This window comes from Hibiscus syriacus, unplaced genomic scaffold, assembly GCF_006381635.1.
Source record: "Hibiscus syriacus cultivar Baekdansim isolate YM2019G1 unplaced genomic scaffold, ASM638163v2 tig00110556_pilon, whole genome shotgun sequence".
NCBI lineage: Eukaryota > Viridiplantae > Streptophyta > Magnoliopsida > Malvales > Malvaceae > Hibiscus > Hibiscus syriacus.
Window position 1 is genome coordinate 2,387,321 of NW_024062779.1, and position 6,000 is coordinate 2,393,320.

Here is a 6,000-nt window from a genome sequence, read left to right on the forward strand (position 1 = left end):
GGATTTTAGATTCCCCCTCGTTAGATTCTTTGGCCTCGCCTTCGATGATCATAGTGTTCTATTCCAAGGACACTTTGACATCCTCTTTTCCGAGCCCAGGCATGTCAATTCGACGGTTCAAGGTGTCTTCCGTTTCCTTAGCGCTCCAGCTTCGGCGTAGACCCCTCCCATGCCACGCGATGCAGCCACAAACGGATTCTCCATGAATTGATTCATCATGTTCAGGACTTGGCTCAGGTTCCTCGCTGGGGAGAAAGGATCAAACACATCTGAGAAGAAACCATCACTATGACGAGAAAGTGAGCGTACGCGACGACGATCATCCCTGAACTCACTATCGTCACTGTCGCTATCGAACTCACGCATGGCGTTACTATTAAAGAGCCTGGATGTCGGTGAAGCGATGGCCACTGGGCGTACCATGCGCAAGGAGCTAGGGAAGAAAGTTTAGAAGCGTGAAACCAAAATTCCCAGGACTTTGGCAAAAGATACCATGTTGGAAAGCTAGATTAAGCTTTAATGTTCAACAAACATTGAATGTTTTTCTTATTAATTCTAGTGATCGTGTACATGGTTTTATAATAGCTAACAGAAGCTTGTCACAATTCTAGAAGCTCTGTAACTTCCTCAACTGACTGCTAACAACACTAACTACTCTTAACTAACTCTAGCTATTTAGTTCTAATAATATGTGACAAAGATTCAACGGAACTACCACAAACACCACAGCTTGTATCATCAGTTAAGTGGCGACGAGAACGTTCTTCATTCGTGAGAACTCGACCGTGGTAGAGCAGCCATATAAACATGTTAACCCGAGGCGGACCTTTATTCCTCCATCCAGAATCCCATACTGTCGAAATATCCCCTATCTGAGCTTCATACACGAACTTGGTAGTGAATCTCTGCTTGGGGTCCCATTTCCATCCAATCATGTCAGATTCGCAGCTACGATCAGGTGGCTTAGTAGCCATGAGCAGGGTTTTAAATAGCGTTTGCGGTCACGTTTTCGGTCGGTCGCGTTTATCACGGTTGCATACATAACGGATGCCATCGCGTTCACTCGGGTGTCGTGGTCGTGATTTTTTTTAAATTTTGCACAACTTATCTTAAAACATAATAAAAATAATTATAATTATAATGAATCATTTTAATGATTTTTAAAATATTTTCTAAGCGAAATTGATATATATATATATAAAATATAGTTTAACAAAATAAACGACTTTAAAAATCAGATGATAGGTGTCATAACCGATTTTCGCATAGTACGATGTTTCTTGGGGAAAACAAGTAAATAAATGGTTTTCAATGAAATGTTTTGGAGTCGCCATTGATCTTTTGGGTTAGGTAGGTCGAATACCTAAAATTCACATTTTAAAAAGTTTTTAATATGACATCATTTAAAAGATAATTCAGTCTTTATATAACCATAAATTCATTCTTTTTAGTAATAAAAAAGTATTCGATGTCGATTACGTGTGGGGAAGGATTAACACCCCACAACGCCCAAAATTGATACCCATTGATTATAAATTGTCTCTAGTAGTGGAAATCTAAGAATTTGAATATAAATAAATTTAATTTACAATCATATTATTTCAAATTCAATCGCATAATTTTATTTAAAGGAAAATTCTAAGGAGAAATAGAAAATATTCAAATATTTCCAATCGAAGAGAAAATAATCCCTAAAATACTTTTGGACGAATATTTCTCTTTCAAACTGAAATAATAAGAATATGATAATTCCTCCCAAGAACTCAATATTAAAATAATTTGATTTAACCAAAATGAATATAACTAAAATAAGCATATTTGATTTTTTAGGCTTTTCTAAACAACATATTTATTTATTTTAAAATATCAGAATATAAGTCCTAAAATAAAATAGTTCAAAATATTAAAATATAGAATTAAAATGACTAAAATATAATAAAGTAAAGCATATAGATCAAAATAAAATAATAACAGTGAGTAGATTATAAATAAAAACTGTGGCCAAAATAAAATAAAATAAAAATATCACAACTAATTTCGAAATAAAAAATATAAATGAGTGATTAAAATAAAACTAATGAAACTAGAACATCATATTCAAAATAATTAAAAAAATGAGGAAGATGTGACTATTTCATAAAAAGGCACATAAATGTTAGGGACCTAATAAGGATTAACGCTAAAACTTCTTAATAAACACTTCAAATAAACACTTCAACAAAACAATTAGGTAAATTATCATGATCATACCCTATGATCCAAAATAAAATTCATAATAGTCCAAACTCAATGACAAAAATACAAATATGTTGTTAAAAATGGGGGACTTAAATGCAATTAATCCAAAAATAAATCTATATAACCTAAAACAATACCTCCTGTGTACTTCATCTCTTCTATTTCTCTCCCTCTCCATCTCACGAACGACGCTCACCATGGAGGCTCCAACCTCTCAATCGTTGGCCACCGAGAACCGGTGGCCACTCATTTCGACAACCACCGTTGGTCCAACCAAATTATACTTAATCCGAAGTCAAACAAAACCTAAAATGGGTCCCAAACCACCGCCAGCCGAGACCAATAACGAAAGGTAAACGACTCACTTCTTTACTGTTTTTGGTTCAAATGTTGCTAAGATAATAAAAAATTTCAAGGAAAAACTCATGGCTGCTTTGGTATTGCTTCGAAAAGAAAAAAAGAGAGAAGGATCCCTCTGTTACATTAACGGTAGATAACAATAATAGCATCCAGTTATCGCGCTATTCACCGTTACCCGTTAGATTGCGGACGCGATCGATTGATTTTAGCGTGAATCTGCTATCCACCGTTATTTTCAGGATTTTAGTTTCGGACGGTGGCGCTACTGTGAAATAACGAACGCTATTGAGTTTTTGTCCCCCCTATTTTAAACCCTGGCCATGAGATGCAAAAGAACCGTGGAAGGCAAACATCACATAACAAATCCCATCTCCAATGGCCATCCTGCGAAACCAGATCACAAACCAAAACATTATCAATAATGGAGTTAAAAGGTACCGTGTAATGATCACGTAAGGGACCGAGATTCCCAGGCCATGGGTCACTCCAAAACTTCACCTGAGTTTCATCGCCTACGTTCCAAACTAGACCATTCCGTAACTCGCTCCAAATAGCACGTAGACCTTGCAAAAGACGAGAGCCTCTGATACCTTCAATCGAAGTCGGAACCGAGTCCCAAATCATATACTTGGATCTCAAAACACGAACCCACAGCTGATCACTTTGGTCTATCATACATAATCCTAACTTCATGATAAAAGCAGCATTCTGATTGTGCAATTTCTTAATCCCCAAACCCCCGCTATCCATCGGCTTACACACCTCAGACCATTTTACAAGATGAACATTCCTCAGATCCTCAGAACTACCCCAAGTAAAATTTCGAATCAGAGTTTCCATGTCTTCGCATACCTTCTTAGGCAGATAACACGACTGCATGATATAAGACGGGAGAGTGGATACAACCGACTTCACCAAAGTGATCGAACCAGCGAAAGAAAGAGATTTTGCCTTCCAACCAGCCAACCTCTCCCGCATACGCTGAATCATATATTGAAAGGTGGCACTAGTGACCCTTTCATGAAACAAAGGAACCCCCAAATACTTGCCCAGCGCTTCAACTCTCGTAAATTGAAACCCCTCGCTTATATCCGATTGAACATGAGGACAGACATTAGCCGAAAAACAAATTTTCGTTTTACTCTGACTCACTTTGTGTCCCGAGCTATCACAAAAATCTCTGAGAATCCGTTGAATAATGTCCAACTGGTCAAGTGATGCTTCAACAGACAAGATCAAGTCATCCGTGAAGAAAATATGGGAAATGCTCGGACCATTCCTAGCGAGCTTAACGGGCTTCCAACTTCTCTCCGAGACAACTCTTTGAATTGCTTGAGAAAGCCTTTCCATGCAAATAACAAATAAATAGGGAGAGAGGGGATCACCTTGCCGGAACCCCGAGATGGAGCGAACGGTCCCGAAGCTGTACCATTCCAAAGAACAGGTGTGGTGACGGTCGAAACACAATTCATAATTAACTTCCAAAGCAACTGCGGACAACTGATGTCCCCCAAAGAATCATCAATAAAGTCCCATTCCAACCTATCGTGAGCCTTCTCAAGGTCAATTTTAATGGCCATCAATCCCTTTCTACCCGTTTAAGCCTCATTGAATGAACCGCCTCCTGCGCGATAATTATGTTATCCGTTATACAACGACCCGGAACAAAACTAGTCTGCGATTCAGCAATCCATTTTGGAAGAAAAGGCTTGAGCCGATTAACTATAATTTTTTTATAAGATTTTAAACACCACAGTGCAAAAGCTAATCGGTTGGAAATGAGTGAAATTGTCGGGGGAATTGTTCTTCGGAATAAGAACCAGCAGGGTTTGATTAATCTCCGCAGGGATCTCATCGCTTTCAAAAGCTCTTCGAATAACATTGCACACGCTCGGACCCACAGCATTCCAATTCTGTTGATAGAAATATGTCATAAACAACTTGACGAACTTCAACAGAGCTTACGGGTAAAGTAAGATTAAGGAGCTTTCCAGGATCTAATCTGGTAAACTGACCCCGAATATTGTATGTGTCGTAACCCGTTTTCATCCGGGCACGAATTTTTTTTTGGCGGGAAAAGTGATTTGAATAAATGGTTTTTAAAATAATTTGGGAGTCGCCATCAGCCTTTTGGGTCAGGTAGGTCGAATACTTAAAAAATTATCTTTTAAAAGAGTTTTTAAGAAAACATCAGTTAAAAGATAAACTGATCTGCGTTTTAACCAAAAATTCATTCTTTTTAGAAATAAAAAGGGATTCGTAGTCGATTACGTTTAGGGAAGGATTAGCACCCCTACAACGCCCAAAATTGGTACTTTTTAATTATAAATTGTCTCTATTATTAGAAATTAAAAATTCAAAGATATATTTAATTTATAATCTTTTTTTATTTATTTTAAATTTATGATTTTATGAAAATATATTCATATAAATAAGATATTTATTTATTTAGAAATATCATAAAAGGGCTTCTAGGTGCTTTAAGACAGCTCTTTTCTTTAATATAAAAATAAATAAAACATTTATTTAATATAGGATTTATAAAAATAGGATATTTAGTAAAAATATCAGAAAACGGACTTCTAGGTATTTTAAGACAATCCTTTTCTTAATATTGAAAAATAAATATATATTAAAATATGATTATTAAAAGTAATTTATGAAATATAGGATTTTAATAGAAAACAAACAGAATAAATAAACAAATATTATTATATATATATTTACTTATATAAATAATAATAATAATAATGAAATAATAATTAAAGCAATAATAATAATAAAATAATATTGCAAATAATGATTAAAATAAAAGGAAAAAAATAAATAGTATTAAAAATAAATAGTCAAAAATGAAAATTTAATGATTAAAATGTAAAATTATAAAACTAGAGTCCTAATTCGAAATATATAAAAGGTGGGCATTAAAAGTGTAATTTAACCATAATTCATAATACGGGATTAAAATAAAAAATACTAAACTATGAGGGACTAAATTTGATATTTACCTAAATATATATATATATATATATATGCTGATAAGGACTAAATTAAAATAAAATAAAATTAGAAGACTAAATTAAAATAATCAAAAATTGCTTTTAGTGACTAAATTGCAAGGTATACAAACTTGGAGTACTGCGGACGGGGTTTACCCTTTATGAAATTACAGAAATACCCTCCCCAAAACGACGTCGTTTGGGGAGGGTTTTAAATACCCAATCGGCCGGCCCTTATGGGCCATTTTTTCATTTCTTTCATTTCTTTCTTTCTCTGAGAGAGAAAACTCTCTTTGTTCTCTCTAAACTCTCTCCCCGGAGAGAGAGCTGACCACCGGCCGACAACTGTCTGCCGCCGTAATCTCCACCGCCGGCCACCGCATCCGGTGGCCGGAAAATTTTA